The sequence below is a fragment of the Eriocheir sinensis genome, chromosome 2 (assembly GCF_024679095.1).
Source record: "Eriocheir sinensis breed Jianghai 21 chromosome 2, ASM2467909v1, whole genome shotgun sequence".
NCBI classification, from domain to species: Eukaryota; Metazoa; Arthropoda; class Malacostraca; order Decapoda; family Varunidae; genus Eriocheir; species Eriocheir sinensis.
The window spans coordinates 29,574,139-29,591,638 of NC_066510.1; the positions used below are offsets into that span (position 1 = coordinate 29,574,139).

Genomic DNA, 17,500 nt, shown 5'->3' on the forward strand with positions numbered 1-17,500 from the left:
GCCTACCGAGCTATTAGACCGCTAAGTTTTTTTTTTTTCATTTTTTCTACTTTTTCTGTCTCCTCCACCTTCATCTTTTTTTTTCTTCCGCTTCTTCTGCTGCAGCTTTTTCTTCGTCTTTTTTTCTTCTTCTTTCCTTCTCCTTCTAACTCTCAAAGAAACCTGCGACGATTCATGTTTACTCCACCTAAAAAAACGTAACTTTCTAAAACCGGAACCCGCTAGTAAAAAAAAAATATGCCACTACAGAGATATGAAGCAACGTGAGAGCCATCTGGTGTGAGTGAGAGGAAGGCGGCATGTTAGGCGGGCGAGGAGAGTCATGAGGCGGGCGAGGCAGTGGCGTGAAGACTTATGTGCGTGGAAACAGGAACACACAACACAACAAACACCACGCAACGCAACGCAACACACGGGGAGGCGCCTCGAGGGTCTGTGTGTGCACGTGAGGCGGAGGCGAGGCTCTCAGAATGAAGTGGAATGAAGTCCCGAGGGTGGAGGCGGACGGGGGGAGGTGGAGAGGGCGGGGAGGCTGCGGGAGTTGAGGTCAGCATTAGGGAGGGGAGGAGGAGGGAGGTCGAGAGGGTGGGTTGGGTGGGGTCGGAGCGGTAGTATGAGACTGCTTGGGTTGAGGTCAGTACAAGGGAGGGTTAGAGTGAGGTTGAGGATGTGGTGGGGTGGAGTTGAGGAGGAATGGAGTGGGGAGGATGCAGGAGTTGGGGCCAGCTTGAGGATGTGGCAGGGAGGGCTAGTTAGGTTGGGGGTTGCATGGTTGGGGTGTGTTTGAGAATGTGGTGAGGTTGCAAAAATTAAGGATCAGGAGGGGAAGGAGTAGTGGGTTTGGACAGGGTATAGAGATGGGGTGGAGGGGTGAAAGGGGTTGGGGAAGAGGCTGGGAGAGGTGTGGTGGGTTTGGGGTGGGGTGAAGGGGCATGGCGGGTGGAGTGGGTGTTGGGGGCACAGGAGGGGAAGGGGTGGGGGTGTTGGGGTGCGGGGGAGCAGGGTTGGGCGTTGGGGTGTGGTGGGGGGCGGGATGAGGCGCCCTTCGTCAGCGGGAGAGTCAATACGTGGAGTGGCCGCAACCAAAAGGACGGACTTGAATGCCTTCCTGAGGTGGTCCACTTCGATCCGCAGGTGTGGGAAGAGGAGGAGGAGGAGGAGGAGGAGGAGGAGGAGGAGGAGGAGGTGAAATAACAGAGCAAGAGAGAGAAGGAAGAGGAAGCAGCAGCAGAAGAAGTAGGAGGAAGATAATGCAGTTGGAGGAGGAGGAGGAGGAGGAGGAGGAGGAGGAAGATTAAATAGGAGAGACGCGTTTCTGAATCATGTCTTCTTCCTTCCTCTCCTGTTCTTCACTTCCCCCTCCTTCCCCTCCTCCTCCTCCTCCTTTACCTAATAGTTTGGCTCCTCATTACCTTGGCTTCCTCCTCCTAAGCTCAACATAAATCTCTCTCTCTCTCTCTCTCTCTCTCTCTCTCTCTCTCTCTCTCTCTCTCTCTCTCTCTCTCTCTCTCTCTCTCTCTCTCTCTCTCTCTCTCTCTCTCTCTCTCTCACCTTTTTTTTCCTCCAAACAGCGTAAGGAGGAGGAGGAGGAAGAGGAAGAGGAAGATCACGCGAACGCAATTTCGTATTCTTTTCTTCTCTCTTGTTTCTTTTCTTTTGCTCCTCCTCCTCATCCTCCTCCTCCTCCACTTCACACCCACAACTCTCGTCTCCTCATCCTTCTCCTCCTCATCTGTACACGCCTCTTCTTACCCTTTCTTCCTTTTCTCACTTATTTTTTCTTTTTTCTTTTCTTCACTGCCGCCAAAACAGTGAATGAAACCAGTGCAGAAGCCTTGTCACTGAACAGACACTCTTTTTTTCCTCTATTTTCTCTGTTCTCTCTGGTTATTATTTTCCTTGTCATCATCTCTGTTCTCTTCCGTCTCCTCCTCCTCCTCCTCTTCCTCCATCTTGTAGTAGTAGTAGAAGTAGTAGTAGTAGCAGTAATAGTATTGGTATCGATGATGTGTTTTGGTTGTATTATTGAGGTTAGGATATTAATAGTAACAAGTATCGATAATAATAATAATAATAATATCGCTAAAATAATAACACTTACAATAATTGCATTCGTTCTAATTTAGTGAGAATTATCGTGGATGGAAAGTGGAGGCCATGGATTATCTAGGAACATATTGCAATTACCTTGAGAGAGAGAGAGAGAGAGAGAGAGAGAGAGAGAGAGAGAGAGAGAGAGAGAGAGAGAGAGAGAGTTTTCTTTGATATTCTTTTGTTGTAATCTTCATCAAGTCCTTATGCCAAATGTCAGAGGTAAAGACGTATCCAATACCGTTTTGTATTTACGTCGAAAAAATGAAATCAGACGAAGATACATGAGACGAGGCAGAAAGAAATAGAAGAAAAGATAGAAGGGGAGGAAAAGGAGGGTGGGAAAAATTAGAAGGTGGATTGACAGAGCGGGTGATAGATGAGAAGGCGCAGGAAGAAAAATGGAAATGAAAAATAGAAAGGAAAAAAGGATGATGGGAATGCAGGAGGAATAAGGAGTGAGAAGGAAAGAGAGAGGAGGTAAAAATTAAAGACAGCGAAGGGAGAGGGAACAATACGAAGAAGAGGAAGAGGAAGAAAAAGAAGTGGAGGAGGAGGAGGAGGAGGAGGTGAAGCGGAGGCGGAGAGTGAGGAGGCGACGGTAGAGACGGAGACGGAAGCGCAGGAGGAGGAGGAGGAAGAGGAGGAGAAGGGGGAGGAGATAATTACAAGGGACAGAAGGAGGAGAAGGAAGGATGAGTTACTAAATATAAAAGAAGTGAGGATGGTAATGGAAGTTAGGAGGGACAATGGAGAGAGAGAGAGAGAGAGAGAGAGAGAGAGAGAGAGAGAGAGAGAGAGAGAGAGAGAGAGAGAATGGATGAGACAAGAGATAAAGATAGAAATTTAATCAGAAAATGTATATGAGTGGGATGGAAAGACCAGTGGATGTGTGTAGGAGAGAGAGAGAGAGAGAGGGAGAGGGAGGGGGAGAGAGGGAGGGATTGAGATGATGTAAGGACTTAAGATGCTGTCGTTTCTTGAGATCACGATAGACGGTAATATAAAAAAAATCCTCCCTCCTTCTCTCCCTCTCTCCTTTCCTCCCCTTCCTCCTTCCCTCCTTCCTTCCCTCTCTCCCTCCCTCCGTCTCTCCCTCCCTCCCTTCTTAAGCCAGTACCAAAAAAAATTAAGTTTATTTGCATGATTTATCGTTTTTCCTTTAATAACCTGATTTTAGAACACACACACACACACACACACACACACACACACACGCACACACACACACACACCAAGCTTCTTTTACCACATAATTTCTACCACTTAAGCTTTCCTCTCTCAGTCTCCTTTTGTTCTCGGTGAAGGAGGGAGATCAAGGCCACACAATGTAAGTATAAATACCCAGCATCGTCCCCCACACACACTTCATATATAGAAACACCGACGGAGGTTAGAATAGAGGGATGAACATTACTTTTAACCACTGAGAAGGCGGCTTTGGAGGAGATAAACACACCGTAGGAAGCCCCATCTCCTCACACAAGCAACGCAACATAGCGGCGTTCCGGATGCTGGGAGTTAAGAAAGATTGGTTAGATTAGGTGTTAGGAGAGCCTTTTTGCGCCTACTCCAATACCCTCCCTCGTTGGTGTTTATTGTTGATTCGCCTCGTGACCTTCGAATGCTGATCAGATAATGACGTGTTTTCTGTTTCCTCTCGCAGATATGTTCACTACCTGGTCTGCCTGCGTGACTAACCTGAACCGGCCGGCTTGACAGGTATGTTTTTGTGTAATAGTAGTAGTAGTAGCAGTATATATATTTAGGAGGAACTGCATAAAGAGGTACATTACTATATCAGGCAGCTTAACTCTTTGATTACATAGCACTTTTTATCCGAGAGTAGCTAAAAATCAACTTTCTCGTGTGTGGTTTCCTGCTTCTGTGTGTGGTGGGTGGGATGGGTGGGGGGTGCATAGCGTTGAGAAATAAGATAATCATATAATTCTTTTAGATAGCCGAATTAAGCCATTATTACCTGATTTAAGGAAGTCTTATCAAATTTTCCTCCCTCTTCTTTCCTTCGTCGCCCCGTTTCTGTCCTCATTTCCCTTCTCTCTTTCCCCTCTGCCGTCCCTTCCCATCGCCTCCTCTCCGCCTCCTCATCCTCCTCCCTTCCTGAACCGCTTCCTCATTCTATTCATCAAGTCTTCCGCCGCCCCAAACCTCTTCACTCTTAAGTTCGTATTATAAGTCATTTCTCCGTCCAAGAACACATATTTGACAAGGCTTTCGTAGGAGTTGTGGGCATTTCCAGGAGTACTTTTATGACCCAGGTGGTAGTTTGAGCCTTCCTCTGTACCTTGAGCCTAAAGAAACACTCATTAGAACACGACTGACCCACTATTTGACCTTTAGAAATAGCTGATGTGAGAAGCGAAAGTGTTTTGTAATACCAGTCTTATTAATACCTTCTTTATTTCCTATGTTGCGTTCCTCGCCTCCCGCACGCCGTTTTCTTTCAGCTGGAGTGACGGGGGGGACCACTCTAAGTAATCAAAACATGTACCCTCGCCACCAAATCGTTGAATGTTAATAACCCTCGCTCATTCATCCCGTATCCATGCACAGTTTCATTAATTCATAGTCATTCCTTGTAGCGTAGCGTTTCCATGCCTTTTAAGTTAATGATTTCCTTCTATTATTCAGATGCGTCCCTCGTAGAGAAGCTTTTTTAATAACAACGTGAAGTGAGGGATTACACTTTTATATTACTCGTATTTCTCTTGAATTAAAATGAATGTGTTGGGTGTAGAAGTGCGTAGTAGAAGTAGTGGTAGTGGTTGTGGTAGTTTTAGTAGTAAAGTATAAACCATTCCACGTTTTTCTGCTCACTTTACTGTCTCGTTGATGAATGAATGTCGTGTGTAGTGGTGGTATAAGTAGTAGTAGCTGTAGTAGTAGTAGTAGTAGTAGTGGTAGTGGTTGTGGTAGTTTTAGTAGTAAAGTATAAACCATTCCACGTTTTTCTGCTCACTTTACTGTCTCGTTGATGAATGAATGTCGTGTGTAGTGGTGGTATAAGTAGTAGTAGCTGTAGTAGTAGTAGCAATAGTAGTAGTAGGAGGAGGAGGAGTGGTAGTGGTAGTGTTAGCAGTAATAAATAAACCATTCACATTTTTTTCCACCCTATTCATTGCCTCGTTGATCCTCCCGTCCCTTTAATCGGCAGCAGACTCCCAACAGTTTAGTGACTTGTACGAACGCTAATGTGCGGCGTTAAAAGGATCATCGAGGCAGCAGGAGAAAGAGAATTTGCGCTTCATAACTTTCGCATTGAGAATCATCGGCCGTAAAGTTTTCAGCCTTTTTAATTGAACCATAAATTGAATGCGCAGTTTACCCTTCGCCTCCTCGCTAAAAAAAAAGGATATTAATAGATAGCGTACAGGCGGCTCTCTCTCTCTCTCTCTCTCTCTCTCTCTCTCTCAACGTCCCTTTGCCATGTTCTTTTCGTTTTTGTTCTCGTTCTCGTGTTCTTTCTTGCCCTCGTTCTTTTTCTCGTTCGTCTCTTCATTCTTTTCCTCGTTCTCGCCTTTGTTCTTTTCTCGTTCTTCTCGTTTTCTTCCTCGTTCCCGTCGTTCTTGTCCGAGAGAGAGAGAGAGAGAGAGAGAGAGAGAGAGTTTATGGGCGAAACAGCTCTCACAGAATCTTGATCGTCACTCTCTCTCTCTCTCTCTCTCTCTCTCTCTCTCTCTCTCTCTCTCTCTCTCTCTCTCTCTCTCTCTCTCTCTCTCTCGACTTGGTTTGTCTTCACCTTTTGGAGTTTCTATGTATTTTCTTTTTTTTTCTTCTTTGTTTCAGCCTTTCTATTCATCGCTTTCTCTTTTACGCGCACGTGCAGGCAGGTACACACACACACACACACACACACACACACACACACACACACACACACACCTTTGGGTCAGATTCTTTTCTTCCGGACTAAAAAATTGCAGCTCCTTCAATAGACCTTGCTTTTGTATCCTTTCTCTCTCTCTCTCTCTCTCTCTCTCTCTCTCTCTCTCTCTCTCTCTCTCATACCTCCATTTTTCCTTTTTTTACCTGTTTATTTCCTTCTATTTTAACTTTTCTTCCTTTTATGTCTTTATCTTCGCTTTTTCCTTCCTCTTCCTTCTTTGCTTCACGTTATTTCACTGTTTTTTTCCTTCCTTCATTTTCTCTTCTTCTTCGTCCTCCATTATTTGCTTTTTCAGACTCATCTTCTCAATTACTTCCTTGTTTTCCCCTTCGACTTTTCTCTTACCTTCTACTGCACTTTTTTTCTCCTCTCTTTTCTCTCCCTCTTTATCCTCTTATTCTGATTCCTTATCCCTCTCACCTTCCATCCTATTAGTCACTCTTTATCTTTCTTTCCTGCTTCATCCTTCTTCCTTTCTCTACCTCCTGACTTTAACACCTCACTCCTTTTCTTTCGCCCCTCTCCTCCTCCTTCCTCCTTTTCCCTTCACCTTTCACCCCTTCCTTCTCTTTTCTACTTCTCTCTGTTCTGTTCCCTTCCGTTCCATTCCTTTCCCGTCTATTCTATTCTCTTCACTTCCTCTCGTTTCCCTTCCGTTCCGTTCCCTTCCCTTCCCTTCCCTTCCCCTCCCATTCCATCTCTATCATTCACTTTCTTTCCGTTCCGTTCTGTTCGTATCATATTCCTTCCCTTCCCTTCCCTTCCCCTCCCTTCCCTTCCCTTCCCTTCCATTACTTTCCCTTACGTTCCCTTCCGTTTCCGTCCGTTTTGTTCCTTTCCCCATCCTATGATTCCCTACCTCCCCTTCGCCCTTCCTTCCGTTCCGTTACGCTCCCTTCCCATTCCTACCCTTCCTTTCCCTTCCCTTCCCTTCCCTTCCCTCCCCTCCCCTCCCCTCCTCTTTTCCCCTCCCTCCCACCCCTCCTTCGTTAGTCTCCTTTCTGTTTACCCAGCACCCTCCACCTCCTCTCTCTTCCGGCCAGACTCCCGCCCTCGCAACTCTGTTAACCTCCCCGCTTCCTCTCCCTCCTTTTCCCTCGTTACCAAACATTTCTCATTTCCGCTCCCGGGTATTTTTTTTTAGTTTCCGCTCAGACTCGCGATAAGTGTTGATTGATTGTTGTGTTTTTGTGACTGAGCTGTACTTGTGTCTGGGCGTGTGTTGCGTGGGTTGTGTCTCTTTGTTTCTTTAATGGTGTTTACTTAAGTTATGATACTCTTCGAAGATCCATCAATGTTATTTACACGAGGATTTAGAAGGTTATGAGCAGACTGGAAAAAAAAGTGAAACGGTCTACACATGGCGGCTTCTAAGATGAGTTAAAGACCATCTATAAGGACATGGATGAGGGTACTGGACAAGGATACGAAGAGGCTATAAAAATCTAAACGGTCTATACATGGCAGCTTCTAGGATGGGTTAAATGCCATCTTTAAGGGAGATGAAGGAGATAAGGAGAAACAGGGATTTGAAGAGGTTATGAGAAGCTACACCGTCCATACATACCCAAACCCTTCCCCCACCACAACCCAACCCAACCCAACCCAACTCAACCAAACTCAACCAAACCTAACCAAATCCAACCAAACCCAACCAAACTCAACCAAACTCAACAAAACCCAACAAAACTCAACCAAAGTCAACAAAACTCCACCAAACCCAACAAAACTCAACCAAACTCAACCAAACTCAACCAAACTCAACCCAACTCATTACACGCCAACATCCCTCCCAAAGAAGAATAAACAGGACAAAGAAAATAAAAAAAAGACATATAAGGCTACAAATACACTGAAGCTTTCTTATATTTATCGCCATTTAACGGAACCTCTTCACTGTGTTCGTGTAGGTAGGCGTGTTCACCGGCCTTCATCTATTTTTCGTTTTACATCAAAGGAGACGGCTCAAGGGCAACAAAAAGAGTGCCCCCCAAAAAAAAACAGCTACTCGCCGCTCCCATCTAGTGTGAAAAGGCCCTCCATCCGCTCCGCCTCTTCGTGTTAACTCACTTTTAGGTTTTATTTAGGTTCAGGGCGTCTACGGCAGCTCAGGTAACTATCGGTCCCTCTCTTACCTGGAAAATTGTGTTGTCAGCTCACTCTCACTCTCCCTTTTCTTTCTCTCACTCTCTCTCTATCTATCCATCTATCTATCTGTCTGTCTGTGTTTGCCTCTCCCTCTGCCTGTCTGTCTGTCTGTCTTTTGATGGACTTGTTCCTTTTGAAGCTTGATTATTGAAAAGACAATGTACACTCTAACAAATGAAGAGGTCAAGTTTCTATCTCTATTATTCTCTCTCTCTCTCTCTCTCTCTCTCTCTCTCTCTCTCTCTCTCTCTCTCTCTCTCTCTCTCTCTCTCTCTCTCTCTCACACACCCAGGAATGTAGGTCAGGTACACAAGTTTTTAGGGTCCCTGGTCACCTGTTTGCTCGGATAGACGTTCAGAAGGAGGAAGAATTTTAAGCTGCAATCCTGGGCTTTAGTAAGGGCGGAAAAGTGTCGTTGGGGGCGTGGTTATTGGAGGGAAAATGAAGTAGTAGTAGTAGTAGTAGTAGTAGTAGTAGTAGTAGTGGTGGTGGTGGTAGTAGTGGTGGTAGTGGTGGTGGTGGTGTTTTTTTACGTTTTCCACAACTCCTTTCTTTCACTCTCTTTGTTTTTCATTCACGCAGCTGTCTTTTTTTCATTCATTGTTTCTTTTGCGTGTATGATGTATCACTCCTTTTCGTCTTCTTCCTCCTCTTCCTCGTCCTCTTTTTTTTCCCTCTCGTTTCTACCTGTGGCATGTAAACTATACACTCCCCTCTCGGTACACACACAGACACACACACACGAACAAATAAATCAACAAAACAGCAGAACTCTTCCTCCATAACCTCACCAACCCAACCCAACTCAACCCAACCCAACCCCAACCCAACCCAACCCAACCCAACCCCAACGCAACCCACTCAAGAAGACAGATTTAACCCAACCCAACCCAACCCAACCCAACCCCAACGCAACCCCACTCACGAAGACAGATAACACTCCCAAACCTCTCCTCCCCAAAGAAATAGAAATAGAAGACAAAGAATAGGAGAAACAAAAAGAATAAAAGGCTAAAAAAAAAAAGATCCCTCAGCACGCGCCGCCACACGGAGAACCTTTCGACCGCCCTAACAAAGGCTGCAACGACCTGGCCTTTTTCTTTTTCTCTTCGCCTCTTCTCGCGTGTTTTTAGTCTTCATTTCCGGAGGTTCACTGTTTTGTATTTAGAGTTTTTTTTTTCCCCTCCTTTTATACCTCCTGACATGCCTGCGCCGTGCCTCATATTGTTGTTCTATTTTGTTTTGTGTTTATGTGTTAATTGAAGTAGTAGTAGTAGTAGTAGTAGTAGTAGTAGTAGTAGTAGTAGTAGTAGTAGCTGTTGTAGTGGGAGAAGTAGTGGTTGTAGTGTAGTTGGTGGTGGTGGTTGAAGAAGTAAGGGTAGTAGTAGTAGTAGTAGTAGTAGTAGTAGTAGTAGTAGTAGTAGTAGTAGTAGTAGTAACGTAAGGAGCAGATTTTTAAGAGAGAGAAAATGCCAACTCCCTAATTCCCTTTGTAATTTTCACTTATCTATTTATTTATTTTCCACTCGCAAAGCTTAAAAAAAAAAGAACCTGGAGTACAAGAACACGAAGCGAGTAATTAAACCGTTAAAACCGAGGCCCAAAAAAAATTACCCCACTCCCTACTGAATGAAGTTGAAGTTATAACTGTATTTTTTTTTCCTGCGTAGGCCGGTCCGAGCAATATTCCCTTCGAACTTTCTGAAAATTGCTTATTATGGCGCTATTGGCACATAATCGAATAACCGCGTGGCACTAATGGAATAGAGCCACTTGTTTGTCTGTCAGTGGCCCGGCTGAAAGGCATTGAATGGGTCTGATCTGAGAGAGAGAGAGAGAGAGAGAGAGAGAGAGAGAGAGAGAGAGAGAGAGAGAGAACCGTTCCAATCGTCAATTTTCTAGCAATGAACGCCCAGACAGACAGAGACAGACAGACAGACAGACAGAAAGAGAGAGAGAGAGAGAGAGAGAGAGAGAGAGAGAGAGAGAGAGAGAGAGAGAGAGAGAGAGAGAGAGAGAGAGAGAGAGAGAGAGAACCGTTCCAATCGTCATTTTCCTAGCAATAAACGCCCACAACATCCATTTAGTACACTCCCTGGAACACATCACAGAAGGACAACACAGTGACAACCTGAATAGAAAAACAAAAAAAACGTTAACCTCTATTTGCGAAAACTTTATTACGCTGAGGTTCTATCACTGGAGAGCTGAGTATTACCTCAGTCCGTTTGTATCTCTGTCCGGTGCAGTTAGTCTGGCCACCCGTGACCTTGCTGGCTGGCGGTGAATGCGAGAAATAGTGTGTCCTCCATTATCGAACAGGGCAGATTCAGGATTCAGGGCCGCGCATCAATCTTGGTCTACATCTGTTTGAATTGCTGCGTGACCGTCCCGCCTCGTCGGTGTATCCATTTCATCGGGGAAGCACGGTGGATTTATCTCCCGCCGGCATCCCTTTCCTCTCCCCATGTTCTTGCTTCAACCTCACCTTGCCTAATGTAACCCTTGCCCAACGTCACCTAACCTAACCGACTGTAATTATAAGCGTTGGAGTTCGGATTGATTTTGCTCTGCAGGAAACGTTAAATCATGCAGAGAAGATGCTAGGAAGGGAAGAGAGTGGATGTATGTCAGAATGTTGAGAGTCTGTGCTTCCTTATGATCTCCGTCTCGCTGATCTAGCAGAGAAGGAACACCACCTGTCCCTTTCTGGTGAGGTATGAATGATCAGTTAGTGGCCGGCCGCCTCGTATCAACCATGAACGAATAGCTGCTACGTTTAAAGGCGAATACTCTAAACAGTGAACTCGGGTTTTTAGATTCCACCAGAGTGTGTTCGAAAAGCGGCGTCTGCGTGTCTGACTTCGACCCGCCAGTTGCTGTTTGTCTTTGTGATATTCCGATGTGAGGTTCGGCGGGATGTTTGTAGTATCTATCGACGTGACGATGTTGGCGTCGGTGTTGAGGGATGCGAACTGCTATCTCACGGTTCAGCGGGATGGCCATAAAGTTCGCGGGTGATGGAAGTTGATAGATTCCGCCATAAGGTGCGCAGAGTGATCTATTTGGAGTTGAAATTCAGGACTAGCGGTGCAAACTGATGTGTCTGGCGATTCAGCGGGATGGCCTTGAAGCTGACGAGCGATGGGATGGAGAGAGCAATAAGAATTATCAGGAAGGCTTCATAGAGGAGTTCCGGGAGGTACTTGAAGTGTCAGTGCAAAGAGACCATCCCGGGAAGTACTCGAAGTAGTAGGGCAAAGGAACCATCTGGGAGGCTCGTTAGAGGAAAACCTGGAAGTACTCGAAGTGGAAGTACTCGAAGACGCGTGGCATTGACCGGCAAGATCTTTTTCCGCGGCGTCGCCACCACTTCCGCGGCCTCCCTCGCTGATGGTCCTGAGCTGCTTAAGGGCTTCAGGAACTCCAATCAGCACTTGACCTGCCGACGGGCCATTACGCTGAATACTACTGAAGCTGTTGATCTTGTTTCCTGCTGCTACACGAACCCTTTTTTTCATCTTCTTTGACTTATCTCTCCCTCATCTTCTACTTCTTATTTTTCCCTCATCATCTGCATCTCTTATTTCTCTCTCCCTCTTTGTCTCTCTTTCCCTCTTCTACGTCTCATATTTATTTTTCCCTCTTCCTCTTCCTCTCTCTCTCTCTCTCTCTTTGTCTCTTCTCCTCATCTTCTACGCCTCTTTACTCTTCCCTCTTTTTCTGCGTTTCTCAATTTTCCTTCATCTTATACGTCTTATTTCCCCCCCATCTTCTACGTCTCATATTTCTCTCTCCTTCTTTCTCTGTTTTTCTTTCTCTCATTTTCGTCTCACATTTCCCTCATCGTCTACGTGTCCTTTATTTCCTCCATCTTCTGCGTCTCTTTTTCCCTTATTTTCTACGTCTCTTCATTTTCCCTCATCCTCTGCGTCGTCTTCGGTCTTTAGTCTGAGAATCTCGTCGCTCCTTCAGTGAATAAGCGTTCCCGGTGCCCCAGTGAGAAGCCAAAAATGGTCGGTATTCTTTATAGACACTTCCTTCCCGCACATCAATCATTTATCTAGGACAAAAAAGAGGTGAAACGCGTCCCCATGAGTGATTCTTTACGTTCACGGTGCAGGAACTTTGTCAAACTGCCACCAGGGTCATAAAACTACCCACGGAAATGCCTACAGATCCTACACGAAACCCTTGTTGGTATTCTCTTGAAACACTTCTTTCCCGTACATCAATCATTTATATAGGCCAAAAAAGAGGTGAAACGCGTCCTGGAGCAGCGAGTAGCGGGCTTTTTTTTATTTATTATTGTTTCCTTTTTTTGTGCCCTTGAGCTGTCTCCGTTGTTGTGGAAAAAAAAAAACATGAGTGATTTTTAACGTTCACGGTGCAGAGACATGAGTGATTTTTTACGTTCACGGTGCGGAGACATGAGTGATTTTTAACGTTCACGGTGCAGAGACATGAGTGATTTTTTACGTTCACGGTGCAGAGACATGAGTGATTTTTTACGTTCACGGTGCAGAGACATGAGTGATTTTTTACGTTCACGGGGCCGAGTCTTGTGTGATTTTGTACGTTCACGGTGCAGAGACATGAGTGATTTTTTACGTTCACGGTGCAGAGACATGAGTGATTTTTTACGTTCACGGTGCAGAGACATGAGTGATTTTTTACGTTCACGGTGCAGAGACATGAGTGATTTTTAACGTTCACGGTGCAGAGACATGAGTGATTTTTTACGTTCACGGTGCAGAGACATGAGTGATTTTTAACGTTCACGGTGCAGAGACATGAGTGATTTTTTACGTTCACGGTGCAGAGACATGAGTGAATTTTTACGTTCACGGTGCAGAGACATGAGTGATTTTTTACGTTCACGGTGCAGAGACATGAGTGATTTTTCACGTTCATGGTGCGGAGACATGAGTGATTTTTTACGTTCACGGTGCAGAGACATGAGTGATTTTTTACGTTCACGGTGCGGAGACATGAGTGATTTTTTACGTTCACGGTGCAGAGACATGAGTGATTTTTAACGTTCACGGTGCAGAGACATGAGTGATTTTTAACGTTCACGGTGCAGAGACATGAGTGATTTTTAACGTTCACGGTGCAGAGACATGAGTGATTTTTTACGTTCACGGTGCAGAGACATGAGTGATTTTTTACGTTCACGGTGCAGAGACATGAGTGATTTTTTACGTTCACGGTGCAGAGACATGAGTGATTTTTAACGTTCACGGTGCAGAGACATGAGTGATTTTTAACGTTCACGGTGCAGAGACATGAGTGATTTTTAACGTTCACGGTGCAGAGACATGAGTGATTTTTTACGTTCACCGTACAGAGACATGAGTGATTTTTTACGTTCACGGTGCAGAGACATGAGTTATTTTTAACGTTCACGGTTCAGAGACTTTGTCGAACTCCCACCAGGGTCATAAAACTACCCAAGGAAATGCCCACAGATCCTACGAAAACCTTGTTGAATGTCTATGTTGAGGCGCTGGAAGGTTTAACAATATGACTGCACCTCCCGCGCCGTCCTTTTCTCCCTCTCTCAATAGCCCTTCAGTCTGAGGAATACATCGTCTCTTCAGTGAATAAGCGTTCCCAGTGCCCCCGCGAGAAACCTAAGCCCTTCAAAGGTGCCACCACTCTGCATAGACAGCGCGCGGGTAAGCTACCGTGGCCCTCACAACGTCTACTGTAGGAAACAAAAACGTATATAGTACCGCTTGAATAGCATCCTCTACTACGTCGCTTCCCATGCCTCCATCACCTTAGGCCTCAGACACACACACACACACACACACACTCTCTTCTCTCTCTCTCTCTCTCTCTCTCTCTCTCTCTCTCTCTCTCTCTCTCTCTCTCTCTCTCTCTCTCTCTCTCTCTCTCTCTCTCTCTCTCTCTCTCTCTCTCTCTCTCTCTCTCTCTCTCTCTCTCTCTCGAAAGAGTTATAGAGAGAGAGAGAGAGAGAGAGAGAGAGAGAGAGAGAGAGAGAGAGAGAGAGAGAGAGATGTGTGTGTGTGTGTGTGGACGCAGCTTTCACGAGGCAACACGTCAGCACGTCACTCTTAACTTTGATGATTAAATTGGATTATCGTAAAAACGCTAGAGGTAAAGGTAGAGGTACATACATACATACATACATACATACATAGAAACAGATTGATAGGTACCTACTTACAATACTACATACCCTTGCTCAATTACTATCATCATCATTATTAGCATCTTTAATATCACGACCCATTGTGCGACGGTCAACTCTAAACATTAAAACGAGAGGTCACGGCTTCGATTCCCCAGCAAGACCATTCCACTTGGACTCCATTCACGAGCCATCCACGACAGACGAGGGGAATCTGTGTGCCCTTGTCTCCAGGCGGCGTTATGCTTGAGAGAGGCTTGTAGTGCGTGTGTTGGGGAGGAAGGGAGGGCTGTGGAAAGCTGTCTGTCCTGCCTCCCCTCGCTCTGGGCTTGAATTCTCAGACGCTTTCGATTTTCCTAACAACCATTACATAAGACCTCAGAGGAGAATAGTCGGGTTCTCACGAGTGCTTTTCACATTCATGGTTCAGAAGCCTTGTCAAACTATCACTAGACTCGTAAAAACTGCTCATGGAAACACCCACAACCTCTACGAAAGCCTTATCGAATGTGGGTGTGTAAGCCCTGAATGTGTGAGAATATTGGCCTTGATGTTTGGATGGTGCCTGTGCTCAGTGTAGTGTGCTTTGTGACCGTTAGGGGCACTCTTCAACTTTCCCTGATTATCGTACTCAGAGCATCGTTTTTACCGGTTTCTGACCCATAACTATTGTCAAGAAACACCAATAATTAACCATTTGAACGATAACTCAATGTAAAACCAGTTAAAGGGGTGCAGGAGACAGGTTGGGGGTTGGAAATCGGGAAATAGAAGAGCCAAACCACGACCATCTGGCAACGTGGGGCGTAGTGATGGGAAGATAGGTCAGGGTAAATTGTTCGTGGGCCGTGTGAGGGTGGGCTCGACGTCTTGTGTGACTTTGGTTGGCTTAGAGTCTTGTGCGGGCTTCCATGTTTTTGGGAACGGAAGGAAGGGAGGAAGGAAGGAAGGAAGGAAGGAAAAGGACGATGAAGATGCTGTAGCGATGATTGTCTTTGTGTTTTTTTTCCCTCCGTGTATCTCCCTTTTTTTGTTAGTTATGTTTTGTTAATTCTTGTACTTATTGTTGTTTTTGTTGTTCTCATTTTTCTAATTCTTCCACTTCTCCTAATTCTTCTTATTTCTCTTGTTTTTGTTGTTATTGTTGTTCTCATTTTTCTAATTCTTCCACTTCTCCTAATTCTTCTTACTCCTCTTGTTTTTGTTGTTGCTCGGGTTCTACTAATTCTTCTTTTTCCTTGCTCTTATTCCAACTGTTCGTGTCCTACTTTTTCCTTTTCATCATCATCTTATTATCATTACTACAAATACATGTTTTCCCGTGTCCTAAACATAACATTAACAACCTCCCATATGTCACCAAGATGCAGTGTTCTCCTCAGTCTCCTTCACGTGTAAGGTCGCATGGTGGCGGCTCAATACCTCTCCAGACACAAGACTCATAGACGTTGGATACTGTTTGAAGGCTGCGTAAATATTTGAGTTACCCGGAAGCCGCTAGCATGTTAGTATGTCATTACGGCTTTGTTCTGAGACTGACAGAGGAGGAGGAGGAGATGGAGGAGAGGGTGAGGAGGGACAGTGAGAAAAGAGGGAGTCAAGGAGAGGGAAGAAAATATTGAGAGGAGGGGGAGGATACGATGCTGAGGTGAGGGGAGGCATGGGGAAGGAAGGTATGAGGAGGCAGGAGGATGAGAGAAAGGGGGAAAGCGAGAGAAAGAAAGATCGAAGGGCAGGAAAGCAAGGGAGGAGTGGAAGGGGGAGGTTGGAGAGACAAAGGAACAGAGTCAAAGAGAACAGAGGAGTATCAACACACGGGAGTTATTTAAGAGGGGAGGTGGGAGGAAACTGGGAGAGTGAGAGCGAGAGAGAAAGAAAGAAAGAAAGAAAGAAAGGAGAGAAGTAGTATACAGTAAAGCGAGGAAGAAACTGGAGGTGAGGCAAAGAATAAGAACGATGAAAATACGAACTGAAAATAAAAATGAAAGAACAAAGTGGAGAGAAAGAGGAAGGAAAGAAAAAGGGAAGGAAAGAGAGATGAAGTGTACAGTAAAGTAAGAAAGAAACGGGACGTGAAACAGAGAAAGATGAAGACGTAAAAATGAACCAGAAAGAAAAGTAAAAGAACAAAGTAGAGAGAGAGAGAGAGAGAGAGAGAGAGAGAGAGAGAGAGAGAGAGAGAGAGAGAGAGAGAGAGAGATCGGGGACGCAAAATTACCTTAAAGTGGCTTCACAACTTAGATTTCTGCTCCCAAAGTTTGTCTGGCGGCGCGCTTCGGTCCTCTCCGCGCGTCTTCAGCGGAGAGCTCCCGACTTGGCTGAAAGGCCCGTCTAATTTTTTTTTCTTCTTTACCATTTGCATGAACGTCGAAAACTCTGACGGGCTTAAAGAGTCTGCAAAAGTGAGTTCGTGTTTGCTTTGTTGGTTCCTTGCACGTCGATCTCAAAGCGACTGAAGAGGAGAGAGAAAGAGCCTGAAGATGTTTATTTCTTTCATCTTTTCTTTCTGGCATTAAGGAAAGCAGTTCAACGGCAAAGAAAAAGGAACAAAAAAGCCCGGTAATCACTGCTCCTAAAGAAAAGAGGTAAAGAGGAGTTACCTAACGTGATATGGTTTTGAAGTATCACTAGAATAATGAATGATAGGTATATTTGTTTTTCCTACCCACGCCTTGGAACGTTTTGACTGCCCGAAAATGAAAACAGTATAAATGTGTGTGTCAACGTTGCCAGATTGTCGTACTCTGCCTCCCATGTTTTTTTTTTTTTATTTTTTTACGTCAAAGGATGCGGCTTAAGGGCAACAAAAAGAGTACAAAAAAGGCCCGCTACTCGCCGCTCTCCAACCCCAACACTGCTTTCATCACCCAAATAACTGCATTCAAATATGGTCATCGTTTAAATGGTTAATTATATTGGTGCTTCTTGGCAACAATTATGGGCCAGAAACCGGTGAATACGCGGCTCTTGAGTACGATAATCTGGCAACGGTGGTGTGTGTGTGTGTGTGTGTGTGTGTTTCTGCGCCAGTGGGAAAGGATTACGCACTACGATCTTTCCCTTTGTTGATCTGGACTTGAATGATTTCTGCCGCGACACAAAACTTTTCAAGGACTAAAGTTATAATTCATACTCGCCTCCGTGGGATGAAATATTTTGTCGCGAGTGAAAATGATCCCGGGAAGTTACATTTG

The 17,500-nt window shown here is 45.1% G+C and overlaps 1 protein-coding gene and 1 long non-coding RNA gene across 2 annotated transcripts in view; one reads left to right on the top strand and one right to left on the bottom strand.

The window, feature by feature from the left end:
- The window catches only part of LOC127002353 (uncharacterized), a 142,245-nt gene that overhangs the window by 98,745 nt on the left and 26,000 nt on the right, over window positions 1-17,500 (top strand). Inside the window, exon 4 of the long non-coding RNA XR_007755999.1 lies at window positions 3,758-3,813. This is a non-coding gene — a long non-coding RNA (uncharacterized LOC127002353). The remainder of the gene's footprint in view (window positions 1-3,757; window positions 3,814-17,500) is intronic.
- LOC127002347 (PDF receptor-like) overlaps window positions 1-17,500 on the bottom strand; it is a 141,641-nt gene that overhangs the window by 89,721 nt on the left and 34,420 nt on the right. The gene's annotated exons all lie outside the window — the stretch shown is intronic.